The following is a 21,345-nucleotide window of genomic DNA, read 5'->3' on the forward strand; positions in this document are numbered from 1 at the left end:
GAATTCCTCTCCTGATTCAAATATTTGCCTTTTCATTAAATTGAATGAAAAATTCAGGTCGTGCTCACGATGAGGATTCTTTCCTATCTGGAAGACCTTCACTGTTCTAAACAAGCTGTGCATTGTTCTCACATGAGGGCTTACAGTATGCATTTGTCAAAAGATAACATTTTTGTTCTTTGTCTTCAAAGAAGCAGCAGAGCACCCTCCCCAGCAGATGCAGAACTTTGTGAAGACCCTGACTGGCAAGACCATCACCCTCAAGGTTGAGTCCAGTGACACCAAAGAGAATGTCAAAGCTAAAATCCAAGACAAGGAGGGCATCCCGCCTGACCAGTAGTGTCTGATTCTTGTGGGCAAACAGTTGGAGGATGACTGCACTCTCAGACTATAATATTTAGAAAGAGTCCACCCTTCAATTGGTGCTTTGTCCGCAGGGTGGCATCATCGAGCCCTTCCTTTGCCAGCTAGATCAGAAGTACAATTGCAGTAAGATGACTTGCAAATATTAGGCCCACCTAGGCTCCTACACTGTCAACGGTGGCAAGAAGTGCGGCTACATCAACAACCTGGGGCCCAAGAAGGTTAAATAAGGCCCCTCCACCATCTCCTCAACCCAAAGAGCACCTTCTGCCTGAACCCATGGCCCTGGGGTCTCACTAAAGTTTCCCTTTCATTAATTGGAGAAGTTTTAAAAAAAAGAAAGAAGAAAAAGAACATAATCAAAAGTAACATGAAGCATAAATATGACTCTACATATTAGCAACTGATTGTATGGGAAAGAATAGCATACGCAATTCTGTTTCAGTTTTCAAAAAACTCTCCAATTTCTGCAGAAATTTGCCATTGAAAAAAAATTTAAAGCATCAAAGAACCACTTTGCTGTACTCAAACTTTACTATAAAGTTCATTATTCATTAAACAAATATTGAAGGGCCTATTATTTGTCAGACACTATTCTAGACAATGAGATATCATACAATGGACCCCCACCCACTATATATATATATATATACACATACATACATATATATATATATATATATGTATATATATATTGCCTTATAGAGATTTTATTTCTTTTTAGAAAGCCTACTATATTTCAAAGAATAATAGGTAATTATGGTTAAATTTTACTAAACTTCAATATTTATAAGCAATATAATGCTATTAACCAATGTTCTCCCAATAAATTTAATACCAAGTTTCAACATTGCTCATTAACCTGACTTCTACCAGATCTTAATTAAAAGGATGGTGTGGCTCAGAGGTTGAGCATCAACCTATGAACCAAGAGATCACAGTTTGATTCTTGGTCAAAGCACATGCCGAGTTGCAGGCTTGATCCCCAGTGTGGGACGTGCAGGAGGCAGCTGCTAGATGATTCTTTCTCCCTTCCTCTCTGAAATCAATAAAAATATATTTTAAAATAAAGAAATAAAAGTGCGAAACATGTCCAACTGACACAAACTCTAAGAAAAACTTTAGCAGATTTCTAACCATTCCTATAGCATTTCTGACATAGAAAAAAACCTGATAACTGCTGACAGTTCCTAATTAAGCTGGAGGCTTCTTGTATCTTCCAACCTTCACTGTTGAGCCCTATCCTGGTTGTGGAAATACACAGTTGCTGTTTTATTTTAAAATAAACCAGTGGTTGTTAATTGGGGTTCTTTTCATCTGCTATAAAGCACAATTTCTAAGTCTGAAATTTAAAAAATCACTACACTGATTAATCTTGGAGAAAACTGACATTTTAAAGGCAGAACTTGATATGTAAAATGAGTTACATGAAGTGACTACACAAATCCTACTTTGATTCACTCTTAACTTTCAGTTCAAGGCAAAGAGGAACAATGCAAAGACACTTGCCTTGAATTTTATACTATAATCATCACTAAACAGATGCCATAAGTTTCAGGTGTCAGGTTAAGAATATAGAAGTTATCTGAGACCTAGACTCCACTATCACAAGATGCTTAGTCTACAAAAAAAAAAAAAAAAAAAAGGAAATAAAAAGCAATAAACATAATTTCAACTCAAAGATATGCTATAACAGCCCTCTTGGCTGATAGAAGAATGTGGAAAAAAGGACATTCAGGTCTGCTAAATAGGACACTGGAGAACTAAAATAATTGCGGTAGTGTCAACTGTGAAACTAGAAAGAGAAATGGTAGGTAATGAACTAAAGAGGTAGATAAGCACCTTAATCTCCCATGTGCTTAGCTAGCGTTTTCCCAAGACTTACTGAGTCTACATTTCTGGGATAGAAACCAGAAATGTACAACTACACTTACATGCCAATGATTTTGGTGTATACAATCACTGCAGGACTGGCTTACATTTTCAGTCTCAATGTCCAATCTGATTTCACATGTGTCCTTTCATTTTTAATTAAGTATTAGGGTTCACCATTACATTAAAATAAACCAGTTTTGGTTTAAAATATCTCCATTTTGCCTGTCTTCCTTCTGCTGCAATCTCATCTGGTGTGTGCAAGACACACATGCAGTGAACAGTGCTCTCATTTTACCATGTGGCTAAATTAAACCTAAAGGTCAACCAACACCCTAGCTGGTTTGGCTCAGTGGATAGAGCGTTGGCCTGTGTACTGAAGAGTCCCAGATTCAATTCCAGTCAAGGGCACATGCCCAGGTTGCGGGCTCGATTCCCAGTGCAGAAGGCAGCCAATCAATGATTCTCTCTCAGCATTGATGTCTCTCTCTCTCTCTCTCTCTCTCTCTCTCTCTCTCCCTTCCTCTCTGAAATCAATAAAAATATATTTTAAAAAATTTTTAAAGTAAAATAAAATAGAAGTCAATCAACAATAAAACACCTATTTCCCAGACCCTTTTCAGGTCCAAGGTTGCTAACACTCCCCTCCTTAAATCATGCAACTCACTGATGGAACAGAGTATGCTACTGTCCATGACTCTTGTGAATAAAATGTGGGAAAGAGTTACATATAGAGGGTTAATCTAACAGTTCTTAATATAATGATTTTTGTCATTCACTGAATGGTGTAAATCTATATTTATTTTACTGATTACTTTTATTTTGCAATAAACAATTTTATTAGCAACAAACTAAAAGTTAAATACAGATTTAATGAAAAGATTTAATGAGTAAGTACTGAATTTCCATTTCTTAAGAAAGTTAATGAATGTGTAATTTGCAAATGTTCATCCACATTTGTCATGCTCCATGTGATGCCACTCATATAAATGGACCTGTCTACACCAGAAAACATCTGCTGACCAAACATCAGCATCCAACTTTAAAGCTGTTTTTAAGATGACAGTGCCCAGAAGAACTCATTAGGGAGTGCAGCTACAGAAGAATTTTCATTTACACAATTACAGGATTTGCATTTCCTTCTGAAGCATGACTTTTCATTTAGATCAAATAAGTATCCTACTTAATTGCACTCATTTTTCCCCCTAAAGTTTCTCCTGCACATATAAGAGGTGACACAACAGCTGTTAAATATAGGCTCCTTTAGCTAAAGAAGGGCTTTATAAGCAGTCAGATCATGCCAGTTTACAAATAGGAAACGTATTTCATTAGTGGTTCTATTTATGTCATCCAATTCATGTAACAAGGGACAGCAAAGTATGACATGCTGGCCAAATCCAGCCTACCACACATTTTGGCATGGCCTACAAGATAAAAATGGTTTTAACAGTTCTCGTTGGCTGAGAAAAGATCAAAAAAATAATAATTCATGTTATATGAAATTCACATTTCAGTGTACATAAATAAAGTTGTACTGAGACACACTCACACTCATCCATTTACATATTGTCTAGCTATTTTCAGGGTATGGTGGCAGAACTGAGTAGCTGCAGCAGACCTCTGGCCCACAAAGTATAAAACAGTGGTTCTCAACCTTCCTAATCTGCGACCCTTTAATACAGTTCCTCATGTTGTGGTGACCCCCAATTTCATTGTTACAAATTGAACATAATTAAAGCATAGTGATTAATAACAAAAACAATATGTAATTATATATGTGTTTTCTAATGGTGTTAGGCGACCCCTGTGAAAGGGTCATTCGACCCCCAAAGGGGTCGCAACCCACAGGTTGAGAACCACTGGTATAAAATATTTTTCTATGTGGACCTTTACAGAAAAGGTTTGCTGAATTCTGCCTTAGAAGGTTAAACATCTGGATAGTTCTACAAATAATACAAAAGCTCAATGTAGAACATTATTTGTTTTTGTGATTTTAATCTGTATACAGATTTTTATATATACACAGTGACAACAAATTTCTGAAATATTTCTGAAAGGCTGAAGTTGAATTAAAAATACTTCAACATAATATACATTCTTTTTCTGCTGCTCACTTGCTTAAGCCTTTAAGAATCTACCTTGAATAGGAACAAGACAAGAATGCCCACTTTCACCACTCTTGTTCGACATAGTAATAGAAGTACTAGCCATAGCAATCACACAAGAAGAAATAAAAGGCATCCAAATTGGAAAAGAAGAAGTAAAACTGTCCTTATTTGCAGATGACATGATACTATACATAGAAAACCCCAAAAATTCCATCAAAAAACTACTAGACCTAATAAATGAATTTGACAATGTAGCAGGATACAAAGTTAACACCAGAAATCTATGGCCTTTTTATACACCAATAATGAACTCACAAAAAGAGAAATGAAAAAAAAAATCCCATTTACCACTGCACCAAAAAAATTAAGATACCTAGGAATAAACTTAACCAAGGCTGTAAAAGACCTGTTGTGGGAAACTGTTTATTGCCTTCACTATCTGATAAGCGTAGACAGAGAACCCCCCAAAGGCTGGGTGCCTTTGAAGCCCTAGCAAAGGTCGGAGCTAGGCGCCACCTCTGTTTGTCCAGACAGTGGTAGCTGAAGCAACTTCCCCATTTATTATTATTATGTAAATCCTTGCTGATGGGCTAGTCTGCCTGTTGCCAGGGGTCGCCTGCCTAAGGGATATGCTATGGGTGCATCCCAGATCAATAAAAGCTTGGTGAGGCCTGAGCACGGGAGGAAGTCCTTCCCCTTGAGTTGGACTTACTCGCCTGGTCCCCCAATATTTCCAAATTATCTCTTGTCTTTTCATATTCATTTGTGTGCGGCTCTGCTTCCAGTTCCTGAACCCTAATCCATGCAGGACGTGGAAGGAAACACTCAACACCTGTACTCGGAAAACTATAGGACATTGAAAAAAGAGATAGAGGAAGACATAAACAGATGGAAGAACATACCATGTTCATGGATTGGTAGAATCAACATCATTAAAATGTCCATACTACCTAAAGCAATCTATAGGTTCAATGCAATACCTATTAAAATACCAACGGCATATTTCAAAGATCTAGAACAAACTCTCCAAAAATTCATCTGGAATAAAAAAAAGACCCCAAATAGCCACAGCTGTCCTGAGAAAGAAGAATAAAGTTGGAGGGATCACAATACCAGACATCAAACTACATTACCAAGCCAAGGTTCTCAAAACTGCCTGGTACTGGCACAAGAACAGACATATAGACCAATGGAACAGAATAGAGGACCCAGAAATTGACCCAAGCCATTATACTCTATTAATATTTGACAAAGGAGGCAAGAGCATACAATGGAGCCAAAACAGCCTCTTTAATAAATGGTGCTGGGAAATTTGGTCAGATACATGCAAAAAAATGAAACTAGATCACCAACTTACACCGTACACAAAAATAAACTCAAAATGAATAAAGGACTTGAATGTAAGACTCCATAGGCCGCAAAATTGCAGACACATGTCGTAACAATATCTTTATAGACACAGATCCTAGGGCAAGAGAGACTAAGGAGAAAATAAACAAATGGGACTACATCAAAATAAAAAGCTTCTGCACAGCAAAAGAAACCATCAACAAAACAACAAGAAAGCCCACTGTATGGGAGAACATATTTGCCAATGTTATCTCTGATAAGGGTTTAATCTCCAGCATTTACAGGGAACTCATACAACTCAACAAAAGGAACATAAACAATCCAATCAAAAAGTGGGCAAGGGAACTAAAATAGAATCTTTTCGAAAGAGGACACTCAGAAAGCCAAGAAACACATGAAAACATGCTCAAAGTCACTAATCATCCTAGAGATGCAGATCAAAATGACAATGAGGTACCACCTCACACCTATCAGAATGGCTATCATCAACAAATCAACAAATGACAAGTGCTGGAGAGGATGCGGAGAAAAAGGAATCCTCCTTCACTGCTGGTGGGAATGCAGACTGGTGCAGCCATTGTGGAAAACAGTATGGCGTTTTCTCAAAAATTTAAAAATGAAACTGTCATTTGACCCAGTAATACCACTCTAGGAATATATCCCAAGAAAACAGAAACACCAATCAGAAAGGATATATGCACCCCTATGTTCATAGCAGCACAATTTACAATAGCTAAGATTTGGAAACAGCCTAAATGCCCATCAGCAGATGAGTGGATTACAAAACTATGGTACATCTACACAATGGAATACTACACTGCTATAAAAAAAGAAGGAATTCTTACCATTTGCAGCAGCATGGATGGAACTGGAGAGCATTATGCTAAGTGAAATAAGCCAGGCAGTGAAAGAAAAACATCACATGAACTCACTCATTTATGGATAATAAAGAACATTATAACCTGATGAACAAAAAGATAGATACAGAGGCAGAGAAGCATTGAACAGACTGTCAAAGTACAGCGGGAAGGTTGGGGAGTGTTGGGGGGGTAAGAGATCAACCGAAGGACTTGTATGCATGCATATAAGCATAACCAATGGACACAAGACACTGGGGGGGTGGGGGGCGGTGAGTAGGGGAGGCAGGGGGAAGGTCAATGGGTAAAAAAAGCAGACATATGTACTACTATCTTTAAACCATAAAATAAATTTTTTTAAAAAAGAGAAAAAAAAATGATCTACCTTGAAAATCAATCCAATTACCACAAAACGATACGAATGTTTTTGGAAGTCTTGAAGCTTTAGTCAAAACTTTCAACAAACAGATATTTTTTAAGGTCAGCTTTTGAAGCTTTTGGCAAACCACAATTACTAAAACCAAAACTTGAAAATAAGAAGATAGTGAAATCAATCCCCATAAAAGCAAGCAAAGAACTTTAAAAAAATCAAATATTCAGAGTTTTAAAATGTGAAATTCAGTAAGTATGCTTTGGAATACTCAACTTATCCAAAGAATCATTTTATAGCGTTCCTGGTTTTAAATGGGTTAACTAACTCTATATTCTGTACCAAAAAAAAAAAAAAAAAAAAAGGAATTAAATTGAAACACTAAAAAATTTGTAGAATCTAAATTTAAGCAAAAGAGTCAAAAGAATCAAAGAGGCAATTATTTGACAATCTTTGTCTTATAAAATTTATTGAACAAAGGTATTCCGAATAGAGGTTTTAAAAAAAAACAACAGTTCTTGTGAAAATATCTGAACTGAGACATTTTTCATCTCAGTTTTTAAGAGTCTGAAAGTACCGTCCCCTTTAGCAGAAGTTGCTCTGGAAGCATCAAGAGTATTCTTTCAATTGGGACCAGAGAATAAACTCAAAACATCAACAATCTCAAACTCAGTAACACACACAAAAAAAACCTTTAAAGAAGTTTTCAGGTAATGTGATGAAAATTTTATAAATAAAGCCATGTTGGAGAAAAATATATTTGTCAGAATAACATCAGTAACATGGCACATGATAAAAGTATGTGAAAATATACCCAAAAAAGAACTAATTATTATAATATTTAAATGACCAATTTAGTTATTTAATACACAGAAGTTTGCTTCTTTGATAATTTTATTTTTGAAAATAGCTTTTTTAAATATAATTATTTTACAGGTCTATCATACAATAAATTTGGTCAAAAACATTTAAACGATTATATAACAATTTTTAGTCCCTCTTTTGCACTCACGTGCCTCCATTTGAATGACTAATTATAAAACCTTGTGAGAAGTGTGAGCAGAGTCAAATAAAACCAGCTGCCAAGCTACATCCCTGAACATGTGACACTGCCTACTCAGTCCATGCCTCCAAGAATGGTTCATCTACCTGATCTGGACACTTACCCATTCAACAAGAAATGTCAATATACTGGGGAAAGAGGTGAGCAAGAGAGATGCTGGGCAAATATGAGCAAACACACAACCCACACCCACCATTCCATGTTAGGGCCACCCACAGGACACAAACCCCACTTTGTTCCACTGAGCTTCCTTATCCCCAGTTCTCTCCTTACATCCAAGACAAGGTCTACGACTCATAGGGCCATCTCTACCAAGGAGCCAGAAGTAGAAAAGGTACTCTCCCTTCAGCTCTTTTTCACCTTTTCCCCCACCTTCAGTGCTGGCATCTTCTCAAGTGCATCCCCAGCCTCTGTCAGTCATTATAGACCAGCACACTTAGAGCATCTTAGGGCAGATTTGGTCCAAGATTTGATCTTTGCAGCCATCCGTCCTTTGCATAACATTATGTACAATTTATTTTTCCCATTGCACAATAGTGTAAACAGAAAAAAGTTTTCAACTCTCATTTTTCCCCTATCCCTAACAGATTTTTTAGAATTTTAATGAGAAGTCCTTTAAAAGACTTGTAATGGACAAAGTGTTTACTGCAGAAACAGAAAAGATGGTGAGAGCCATGCTCCAGAGTGGGTACATAACAAGTGATATCACTGGAAAAGGAAAGCAGAAGGTTTTATTCCCAGGACCCTTGAGGGAAATTTACTCTTGAGGGAAATTTTAAAAACAATAATAACAAACAGGTAAACTAAACCAAACTGAGAATTTATCACACTCATTTAAAAGTCCCAGCTCCTCTGTCCTCTGCCCAGGTTCAGTTGGTTGGAGCATTGCCCCATACACCAGAAAGGTTGTGGGTTTGATTCCTGATCAGGGTGCATATGGGAGGCGAACGATCTATGTTTCTCTTTCACATCAATGTTTTGTGGTGTGTGTGTTTTTCTCTCCTTCCTTCTATGTCTCAAATAATAATAATAATAATGAAGAAAACATTAAAAAGTCCCAGCTCTTCTAGGGGGTTCAAAGTCTGAAAACACCTGTATAAAATATAGTAATTAAAACCCACTTTTGGCTCCATAGTACTCTTTTCTACTTTACATGGTTAAAGGTAGCATTTGTAGCTGACTTGGTAACCTAAGTCTTATGAATAACACTGATTTAAAAGTTCCCAGACCAAAAACATCAGTTAAAAAAAAAAAAAGTATTGGAGCACAAACCATTTATGAATTGTGGAGTGCCTGCAAGTAAATGTGACTGTTACAATGTATGTAACAGTGTAGCCTGACTTAAAATACAGCAGGGGCTGATGAAGCAAAATTACCTATGTCATCCCAGATTTAGATTTATGGTAGGGAAGTATTTCCCAAAGCATATATAACCTACTGATAGTATACAGATGACTTTTAGATGGCACAAGGGTGAGCAGTTAAATTTATTATCACTACATTTATTTCAACATATAGCAGAAAAACCATAGCTAGCATCAACTATTTAACAAAAATTAAAGGGATAGTGTGGTCCCACCTATGCAGACCCCTTGAATTATAGAAATAATTACAGGGATTGTTGATATGCACACCTTTAACTTTTAAAATCTTCAGTGATCTTCCACGACAACCATTCAGAAGTACAGATAAGCTCAAGAAAGTGGCAGGGCAGCCCTGGCTGGACAGCACAGTTTGTTAGAGTGTCATTCCAATACACCAAGGTTGTGGACTCCATCCTCAATCAGGGCACATCACCCAATAAATGCATAAATACATGGAACAACAAATGGATGTTTTTCTCTCTCTCTAATCAATAAATAAAAATCTTAAAAATAACATTAAAATATGGCAGGACAGGCAGCTCCTACTTCTCCTCCCCCCGACCCCTCCGCCACTCCCAAAACATCAAAAAACAAGCAGAAACTGTTAGAACCAACGTTGTCAGAACCCTGGAAAGAAGTCAACAAGTTTATGGCAAACAAGTGAACACTGCATCATGAAAAAGTAGGAAAGCTTTGTGCTACTTGTTCTTCCTCATCATACTCCCAGCAGTCTTAAAGGCAGCTTGCATGCCCAGTGTGGGCCCCTGATTTCTGGTTCTAAAAAGAGCAGAGCAGTCTTCATTCACAAATCATTGTAGGTTATGTTCTAATCAGACAGGTTACCTACAGGATTGACACAAGACACTTGAACTTAGGCCAGAAAAGTGGCATTGCTCAAAACCACTACAAGTGAACTAACAACAACCTACAGACACCCAGAGCAAAAGATTATGGTTAAAGAGACTCCATAAAGCCTGTAAGAAAAGCTGGGGAGAAATCAGGACATTCAAAAGCACTGTAAGTGGGGATAGAAAGCCATACACACGCCCAAGGCAAGATGCATGCTCAGAAAAGACCTTAGAAGACCTGCAACTTTCACTTCAGTGCAAACCTAAGTGTTGAAAGAGTGCCCTGTCACAGAGCCAATATGCAAAGACTAGGAGAGGTTGTGCTTTGTTTGTCCAGTTCCAGGCATCCAAAGAAGTATCCATCAAAACACTAGCTGAACACAAGCTAAGGTACAGAGACTTCAGTTGCCATATATCAAATAGTGAACCAACAATGAATAAGCCATGACATTGGATTTACTAAAACAAAAAAAAAAAAATTTATTTTTTTTTTTTAAATGTTTTCATTGAGTTTAGAGAGAGAGGAAGGGAGAGAGAGAAAACATTTATGTGTGAAAGATACTGGGGATCAAACCTGCAACCTGAGCATATGCCCTGACCGGGTTGAACCAGCGACCTTTTGATGCATGGGATGCCTCTCAACCAACTGAGCCACACTGGCCAGGACTAGACAATAGTATTTTAAAACAACTATCTTAAATATGCTAAAGAAAAACATGGACAGAGAACTAAAAGAAATTTAAAAAATGATTTATACACAAAATAAACAGAAATGATAAAAAAGAACCAAATAAATATCTAGAGCTAAAAAGTATAAGAACTGAATTAAAAATTTCACAAGAAGGTTTCTACAGCAGATTTGAGCAAGTAGAAAAATGAACTGATGAACCTAAAAAATAGGACAATTTTTACTAAGTCAGAAAAGCATAAAATAAATTAAGAAAAATGAACAGAGCAAACATAACTAAGGAGATACCATCAAATGGACCAACAAATTATAGATGTCCCAGAAGAAAGGGATAGAAAGATTATTTGAAGAAATAAGGTCCAAAAACTATCCAAATTCAAGGAAAGATAGCAATCTACAAATCCAAGAAAATCAACAAACTCCAAGAGAACCACTACAAGACATTTTATAACCAAACTGCTGAAAGTGAAAATACTGAATAGCTGGGCTCAGCTCTCTGACAGACCAGTGTGACTCTGGGCAACCCTTCAACCTCTGGGCCTCAGTCTTTCATCTGTCCAATAGTTAACTGAAAAGATCACATCACCTTCTAGCTCAAACACTGAGATTATCTAAGCTGGGGACATCTTAGCAAAGGAAACTCTAGATCCAGTAATTAAAAAGTATAAGTAATTCTATGTATTTCTATTAATCGATATAAGCAAAGCATCAGCAAATCTCAACATGATTTTTATCGTAAAACATTGAATCCAATATACATGAATAACACCCCTATTTAGAAAAAACTCTCAAGAGCTACACAAAAAAACCAGAAAGCCTTTTTAAAAAAGGTAATACTTTGATTATCAAAGAATTTATCAATTTAGATTTTAGAACAATACTCAAATTCCCAACATTCATTTTTTTGCAGATGTGAGAGAAGCATTCCCAATTCATAGGGACCTACACAGAATATGGCATTTACCCAGCCCTTGTGTTAACTTTCACAACCGATATATGAACTTAAAGACAGGAAGGGAATCAATCCTGGAGAAAGGGGGAATGGGGACAAAAACAAAAAATCTCAAGACTCTGTTTTAGCCACCTGGCAAAGGAATGACACTCAAGTTAATATGATTTTAAACCTGTGATTTTAGTGCTAAAAGCCTGTGGTAAGAGTTGGTTGGCTTTTATATCTTCCCAATTTAGAGTTTTTACTAAGGAATATAACTGCTTTATTCCTCCTAAAGAAGGAAAGTTAATATGATGATTAAAGTTCCCAGATAAAGTCCAATAAGCAGAACATGAATACGAAAACAAGACACTAATAAAAGATTTGCTTTGCTCATAAAGACAAATTATGGCTCAAGGTCAGTAAACTCTACAACTTTAATGAACAAATCTTCTACCTTAAATTTACCCTGGAGAAAGAAATGATAACACCCCCACTTTTCAAACAATCCACTAAGGACAAAAGACTACAGCCTAATTCAGCTAAACAATGTCCATAGATTATACAACATGAACATGGAGGACAGTCTCAAGTGTTACTTCAAAAGGCTTCAAAAATCCCTCCCTTTCCTAGGAACAAATGAGCTTTCTTACTTAAAAAGGTTATCAATATCATTTCTATTACCCACTCCCATTCTTGGTGTTTTCTATTTTAAATTTAATAGTTAGTACCTGCCCTAGCCGATTTGGCTCAGTGGATAGAGCGTCAGCCTGCGGACTGAAGGGTCCCAGATTCGATTCTGGTCAAAGGCATCTACCTTGGTTTCGGGCACATTCCCAGTAGGGGGTGTGCAGGAGGCAGCTGATCAATGTTTCTAACCCTCTATCCCTCTCCCTTCCTCTCTGTAAAAAAAAAATCAATAAAATATATATATTTTTTAAAATAGTACCTAAGGATATAAAGATTAACATGTTAAGCAGCCATGTCAGCCACCAGTGACTGACACTATACTTTCTGTCCGGACCTCACAGTGTACTTTTCGTTCAGGCCGTGTCAATCACTGTTGACTGACGATATACAATTTAAAAAATATTCTTCTATTAATAAATTTTAAATAATTTGGAGATCATAAAAGAATGTACCTAAATCAGTGGTTCTCAACCTTCTGGCCCTTTAAACACAGTTCCTCAGGTTGTGACCCAACCATAAAATTATTTTTGTTGCTACTTCATAACTGTAATGTTGCTACTGTTATGAATCGTAATGTAAATATCTGATATGCAGGATGATCTTAGGCGACCCTGTGAAAGGGTCGTTTGACCGCAAAAGGGGTCGTGACCTACAGGTTGAGAACCGCTGACCTAAATATTACTTGTTACCAAAAAAATTTTAATGAATATTATTAAAACATGGTATACACAAAAATGGTTGTCCTGTGCAGGTTTCACAGAGTGTTATAACTTGTTTTCTCAACTTTCTAGCAATATCTCGTCCAAATCGTGCTGCATTATCTTCATAGCATTTTTTACAATATCTTCAAACTTTAGACACTCTTCCAGTTTTTTGTTGCAGTTTGTGACAAGATATTTGAGGTATATTTACAGTACTGCTACTTGGAATTTCTTCATCCTGACAATTTGTTAGATGGACAGCTAATTTCTTCCGACATTCTGTGATACTCATATTCTTCTTGCTAATATTTTTAAATAAAATATGAGCACTGAGAACAGCAGTATTTAGTAGGAGCTCGAAGGCTAGCTTTTTATACCATTTCGTGTGTTTTTGTAACGGATTATTATAGGCATTCATTTGATCAGATATATCAACTGCTGCTTTTCCTGCATTATAATCCACTACAATTTTTGGTTTCAAGAAGTGACCTGATCAATTTTCAACATTCACCATCTCTGACGTATGTTTTGTTGCAAGAAGTAAGATGTCCCGCTTATCTTTCCATTTTAAACTGGTTATTCCTTTTTTGTTCTCTTTTGCTATAATTTCTCCCCGTTTTAGTTTCTTTGACGTTACTTCATGAGGATTTCCCCGTCGACTTGAACATAATGTTCCTACTAAATGAGTATTATTATTGAGTAATTTATATTCTAAATCTAAACTCGTGTACTAGTTGTCTGTGTACAACATGTGTCCCTTATTGAATACATCTCTACAAAGAGACATTACAACATTAGCTGGTGCCATATTTTCTTTTTCTAAACTTTTCCCTGCATATACACGAAAAGCATATGTGTACCCAGATCCGCAGGACAACTTAAATAATTTAATACCATATTTGTGGTGTTTTTGTTTTAAATATTGCCTAAATATTATGCGGCCACAAAATGGTATCAAAGATTCATCAATACATATAGCTTTAGGTGGATCATAATATTTTTTTGAAATTTATTTCCATGTTATTAGTTATATTTTGCATAAACGATTGGAAACATCTGTCTCCCTATTGTCTGAAAAATGCAGCATTCATAATAATATTTCAAATCAATTTCTCAACATTATTTTTTTCGGGAAAGTTTGCATATACGCAGGATCATGGGACCAATATAAATGTAAAGATGGTAGTCTAACTAGTCCCATCCATAGAATCAACCTAAAAAATCTTTTCACTTCATTTTTGTTTGTCACAGTCCACCTACACAAACGCTGCGAGTTTTCAACCCCTAGTTTTTGCAACGCATATAAAGTTCGTTTGTTTGGCGACATCCTCAAACAATTCATTAGGCAAAAACAGTGCATAAGAATTCTCTACTGTTGCACATGACTTTGCATTCAAGTCTTCAATCCTAAAGCCAGACAGATAGGTGAAAGGCATAATTCTTGGTTGATTACCTCTCGGATCATGCCATTCTTCAAAATCCTCATCCTCATCCTCTGATGACGAAAAAAGAACGACTCTACGACGTTTTTTAGGAAAACTAAATTCATTTGAATCGCTTTCACACGCTTCTTCTACTGACATTGTCACTGTTACGGGTAAAGAAAAATTCTTTAAACTGCACTGGAACACGAACCACAGACAACTGACTGAAGAGAAAGCATTTCTAAAAGAATACAGAGTACAGATTGCGATAAATACAAGAAAAATATCTGAAAATATACATGCAGTCTTATCGCAACCTTACACAGATCTCCAGCCGCCAGCATATTGGTGAAATCGGATATCACGGGCTAAACAGAAAGGAAGATAAAACAGGCTTGGCGCTTAATGTGTTAAGAAAACGTAATTTTAGCCCTAGTCGGTTTGGCTCAGTGGACAGAGCAATCGGCCGGTGGACTGAAGGGTCCCGGGTTCGATTCTAGTCGGGGGCACATGCCTGGGTTGCGGGCTTGATCCCCTGTGTGGGGCGTGCAGGAGGCAGCCCATTAGTGATTCTCTCTCATCATTGATGTTTCTATCTCTCTCTCTCCCTCTCCCTTCCACTCTGAAATCAATAAAATTTTTTTAAAAAAGGTAATTTTAGCAGTAACCATAAAACAAGAATTACTTGTACTTAAACACTTTTAACATAAAAAGGTATTTTTTCAAAGTTCTTTTAGAGCAGCGGTTCTCAACCTGTGGGTCGCGACCCCTTTGGCCATCGAACGACCCTTTCATAGGGGTCGCCTAAGACCATCCTGCATATCAGATATTTACATTACGATTCATAACAGTAGCAACATTACAGTTATGAATAATTTTATGGTTGGGTCACAACCTGAGGAACTGTATTTAAAGGGCCAGAAGGTTGAGAACCACTGTTTGAGAGGAATACTTTATTCCAAGAAATGGACTACACAAATAAATTCATCTAAGTTTGATTTAGCAAACCAGTCCAAAATAGATCCTAGTACACACAGAAATTTAAACTTTTGGTAAACAGGCATGATGAGTCAAAAATAATACTGGAAATACTGCCTAACTGATTATAAGATTTATACCTTCAAGACACAATATATGAAAAATAAAGTTCAGAGAGATAAATTATAATTTTAAAGGTTTAAAATGGTAAAAATATATACTAACTTTACATATGGAGATGGACTATTCAAATTATAAAGAGAAAGACCAATGAACCTGCCTACATATTAAAAAGTAAAACTCAGATAAATAAAAAGCACAGAAGTATGAAGAGAATAAACTGAGAAAATGTATTTGCCACAAAGGATTAATACCCTTAATATAAAGAGTTAACAGAAAGTACCCAGCCAGTGTGACCCAGTGGTTGAGCGTCAACCCATGAACCTGGAGGCCTAGGTTCAATTTCTGGTCCTACTGGGGCTCATGCCCAGATTGCGGGCTTGATTCCTAGTTGAGAGGAGGGGGACAGCGCGTGCAGGAGGGGGCTGATCAATGAGTCTTTCTCATCACTGATGTTTCTATCTCTCTCTGCCTCTCCCTTCCTCTCTCTGAAATAACAACAAACATTTTTTTTAAAAGTTAGCAGAAAGTAATTTAAAAATCTAACTAGAAAAAAGATAATAAAAATTTCAAAACCACTTGGCTCTAGTGATTTAAGAAATGCAAATTAAAAGGTATTAGTTTTCTATCAAGTAAATTAAGTTTTTTCTATTTTATTTGCTGTATAATACCCAATGCTGGTAAGGGAATACTGGCCCTCTTGAGTACCACTGGTGGGAGTGATAGGTGGCTCCAGTAAAAACCTAAAATGTTCATGACTTCTAATCCAGTAATTTCACTGTTTAAAAAAACCTTCTCTTAAAGGGGGAAGGGGAATTGTCATCAGAAACAGGTCACAATATTACTATAACTGTGTAAGTGTATAATATCTTTAGGGAAAGAGCAACAGTTCCATGCATGAGTATTAAAAGTCTCTAGATGAAATTAGGTGGTTCCCAACTGTTACTATTATGTGCCATAACTCATTTGACATACTCTTCTATATGTATCACAATTATAAAAGAAAAATGTAATAAAATAAAATGCCTATAAAGGTTAAATGGATTTTGAAACAGTATTAAGAGGAGGATATAAACATTTGCTAGTTACATTTATAAAGGAACTTTAATGATATGAGATATGCTCATATTTATAAAAAGCAGGACACCATTATAATGTCAACCATGTTAAATATGGGTGTATACAAACTGGGTGTGTTCATGGAGGGAGATTACCGTGGTTGGTATCTCAAATCTATACTATACACAATCTATATTGTCTCTACTAAAATACAAAGTTTTTGGCTTGCTACTGTTTTCTTATTATACTCATGCGATCAGGCTAACTTTGCTCACTGAGAAAGAAGGTATAATTGCTTCTGTAACAATATTTACAAAACACTTAAAACACTATCTAGCACATGAAAAATAAATCCCGGATAAGTATTAATTTCTCAGAGATTTCACATTTTTGTTCTTGTAAAATATATAACACAACCCCTTTACTACTTACAAAATCCAAAATAAAACTCTACATACACAAAATTAGCCAAGAGAATTCTGACCAAAAAGAAAAAAAATTGAGGTAGTCTTACATTCAAGATTATCAAAACACTGTAACACAAAAATAATTAAAACTGAGATGTTATTTTGGAACAGATCGACTGTCCAATGGAGGTGAATAGAAACTTCGGTGGAATTTTTTGGAAATATAATATATGCAAGGTTGGTAGCATTTTCAAACAGAAAACTCAATTAAGTGTTAAGACACCTGCATATTTTATATGAAAAAAAAACACAACTTAAGTTCAATTTCTATGTCCCTAAACTGTTAACAGTAATATTCTCCAATAGGACAAACTAAGTAAGAAAAAACAAAACTATAAAAATACTAGAAAAAAATACAGGAGGGCGTTTATAATGCTGACATGGGAAAGAACTTCTTAACCAAGACACAAAAGTCAGTAGTCATAAAGAAAAAGACAGCTATCAAAATCAAAAGATAAATATTTTTTAAAGTTATAACAGGTAACAGAGTAGGAAAAAGTGCCCTCAACATAAGACTACTATTTATAACATGAAGAATGCCTACTGATTAATAAGAACATGAGTATGCCTTGGGAAAGAAACAAAATTAAATGACCAAGAAAAATTTTAAATCTCACTATTAAGATAATCATTTACCAATTTTTGTCCATTCGATTACCAAGTGAGCATGTAACAATACACAAAGCATACTAAAAGCCTTAGGGGGAAAAAAAAAGACGGCATAGCTATATTTATACTAGTGGCCCGGTGCATGAATTTGTGCACATTGAAAGGAAACTAATTAAAAGAAATATTTTGATATCGCTATTCGCCCTTTCTCTATAATAGAAGTGTCAACCAAATTCACAATTGACAATGACAGATCAAAACACACTCATGTGATTGGCACCAGAGAGAGCTTTATATGTACTGTGCATGTCTAAGTCAACTTAGCCTTTTATAGATATACTAGAGGCCCGGTGCACAAAAATTTGTGCACTCGGGGGGGAGGGGCGGTCCCTCAGCCTGGCTTGTGCCCTCTCACAGTCTGGGACCCCTCAGGGGATGACCACCTGCTGGCTTAGGCCCGCTCTCCGGGGGGATTGGGCCTAAGATGGCAATCAGACATCCCTCTGGCAGCCTGGCAGCCCTCGGGGAATGTCCACTTGCCAGTGGGGAGCAGGCCTAAACTGCAGTCGGACATCCTTAGCGCTGCTGAGGCAGGAGAGGCTCCCACCACCACTGCTGTACTGGCAGCCATCAGCCTGGCTTGTGGCTGAGCAGAGCTCCTCCCATGTGAGAGTGCCCTGACCACCAGAGGGCAGCTCCTGCATTAAGCGTCTGCCCCCTGGTGGTCAGTGTGTGTCATAGTGACCAGTCATTCCCAGTCTTTCTGCTGTTAGGGTCAGTTTGCATATTACCCTTTTACTATATAAGATAGAGGCGTGGTGCACGGGTGGGGGCCAGCTGGTTTGCCCTGAAGGGTGATCCGGATCAGGGTGGGGGTCCCGTTGGGGTGCCTGGCCAGCCTGGGTGAGGGGCTGATGACTGTTTTCAGGCTGGCCACACCCCCTTTAGGGTGGGGGTCCCCACTGGGGTGCCTGGCCAGTTTGGGTGAGGGGCTGAGGGCCGTTTTCAGGCTGGGGGGGTGACTGAAGCTCCCAGCCTCTTTTTTTTTCTTTTTTTTTTATTCTGGGATTTATTTACCTTCTATAGCTATCACTGGAGCTGAGAGCCGGCTCCAGCTCTGAGGCCCAGCTCCAGCTCTGAGGCCGTGGTTGGTTGAAAGCAGGTATCTGGGGTTTGTTTGGCTTCTATAATTGAAACATTGTTGCTGTCCTGCTCGCTCCAGCTCTGAGGCCACGGCTGGCTGAAACCAGGTATCTGGGTTTGTTTAGCTTCTACAATTGAAACTGTTGCCATCACTGGCGCTCTAAGCTCTGAGGCCCCGGCTGGCTGAAAGCAGGTATCTGGGGTTTGTTTGGCTTCTATAATTGAAACATTGTTGCTTCCAGAGCTCAGAGATGGGTTGGGCAGGCGGGGAACCTTGGCTTCCTCCATCACTGGAGCAAACAAGCCTCATGTTTGCTTCAGCTGCGTGGCTGCCGGCTGCCATCTTTGTTGGCAGTTAATTTGCATATCCTTCTGATTAGCCAATGGGAAGCGTAGTGGAGGTATGGTCAATTACCATGTTTGTCTATTATTAGGATAGATATTTTCATTTATTTTATAAGAATGATGTAATTGATTTCTGTGTAATTAAAAGCTAGTTTTAAAATACCCACATAGATAACTTTTGAGTATTACAGAGTTATTGAATTCTAGGATCTTCATAATGGTTAAGTACTCAAAGAGGGTCAATTAATGTCAGTCAGCTTTGCTCCTCAAACACTACTTAGTAATTGACCAGAGGAGAACAGCAGCTGAGGGAAATTAATTGATAAGCTGGTGTTGACAGCCTATCACAATGCAGAGGTACTTTTAAAAACACTATTTTAAATCAAGAGCTCTATTTTTATTGAAATTTTTAAGTCTGTAACTTTATTAAAAATAACCTCTATTTCCATCTGAATATCTTTACAACATAATTTTATAGTTTTTCATATGACCCACTATGCTTCATCTCTGCCACATATTCTTGTTAATTAATCCTTCCAGAGGAAATTCTTAACTACAAAAGAATAAGCATGCAAAAATGTCCCTTCTATAATGACAACTATTAAAAAGTCTCCAGGCCTAATCCTTGCAAGTGAGGGGACCTGAAGTTTAACCTTCATTAAAGGCTAGGAAATCGGCCCTGGTGGGATGGAGTGTTATTCCCTGCACCAAAAAGTTGTGGGTTTGATACCCTGTCAGGGCTCATATGGGAGGCAGCTGATATCTATCTATCTATCTCTATCTTTCTATCTCTCTCTCTATCTCTCTATCTCTCTCTCAATCTCTCTCTCACATCAATAAGAGCATATCTTCAGGTGAAGATTTTTTTTTTTTTAAAAAGGGCTAGTTAATCAGCTCCCTCTATGATTGACCTGACTTGAGATGGTATGCATTAACTAGCCATTTCACTGTTTTTTGAAGGAGCTATCTGTAATCTATATATATAAACGCCTAAGCTACTGAACAACCAAACGACCGATCAACCACTATGATGCGCACTGACCACCAGGGGGAAGATGCTCAATGCAGGAGCTGCCCTCTGGTGGTCAGTGTGCTCCCACAGCCAACTTCCCCTGCTCCCCCCCCCCCCCCAGCTGGCCAACCTCCCAGGCCCCTCCCCCGCCCCCCCTGCCGGCCAACCTCCCGCAGTCCCTTCCCCCAGCCGGCCAACTTCCCCTGGTTACCCCCCCCACCCCCACCCCAGCCAGCCAACCTCCTGAGGTCCCTCCCCCACCCCCTGGCTGACCAACTTCCCACGGTCCCTCCCCCACCCCTCACCGGCCAACCTCCTGTGGGACTGGGCGAGACAGCCCTGATCGCCCCGATTGCTGGCCAGGCCGAGGGACCCCACCCGTGATGAATTCATGCACTGGGCCTCTAGTAATTTAATGTACAGAAATGGCCACTCAAGTTAACATTGGGACTGGAAATTCGATCATGAAATCATAATAAATTAACTGGGAGAAAAAGTCTTAAGTCTAGTGATGAATCATTCCATACAGATATAGCCATGATGAAATTCAAAAAAAACTGACTTAGCTAAGTGCTACTAGCCACATAATCAGTCATTAAAGTATACTATGAGAGTCAAACAACTTTTAAATGCAGTACCCTCTAAAAAGGCGGAATTTCTTTCTTGAAACAAGAAACAAACTATTCTAGTTGAGAAATCATTTGGGAACTGACTTCTGAGCTGAGTAGAAAGAATAGATGTTAGAAGTATACTGCAAAAGGGAGCAGTGTAGGGTGAGCAGCTGAGTGTTTAAGAACTGTGCATTAATTAGGGAGCTATCCTTTAGCAACAGGGAGTCATTAAGGTAAAAACAAGCCATAATCAAAGTCAAAAGACATAGGGGGAGAGGGCAACAAATATCACTGAGGACTGATATCTCTACCTATTTAAAAAAAAAAAAAAAAAAACTCTTAAAAATTGAAAGACATAGATCCAAAATCCAG

The 21,345-nt window shown here is 37.7% G+C and overlaps 1 protein-coding gene and 1 pseudogene across 4 annotated transcripts in view; one reads left to right on the forward strand and one right to left on the reverse strand.

Moving 5' to 3' along the window:
• CDYL (chromodomain Y like) overlaps positions 1–21,345 on the reverse strand; it is a 223,762-nt gene that overhangs the window by 144,906 nt on the left and 57,511 nt on the right. The gene's annotated exons all lie outside the window — the stretch shown is intronic.
• LOC139001965 (ubiquitin-ribosomal protein eL40 fusion protein-like) lies at positions 218–593 on the forward strand (annotated as a pseudogene).

This window comes from Myotis yumanensis, unplaced genomic scaffold (assembly GCF_028538775.1).
Source record: "Myotis yumanensis isolate MYYU_CA2020_CCGP unplaced genomic scaffold, mMyoYum1.0.hap1 SCAF_2, whole genome shotgun sequence".
NCBI classification, from domain to species: Eukaryota; Metazoa; Chordata; class Mammalia; order Chiroptera; family Vespertilionidae; genus Myotis; species Myotis yumanensis.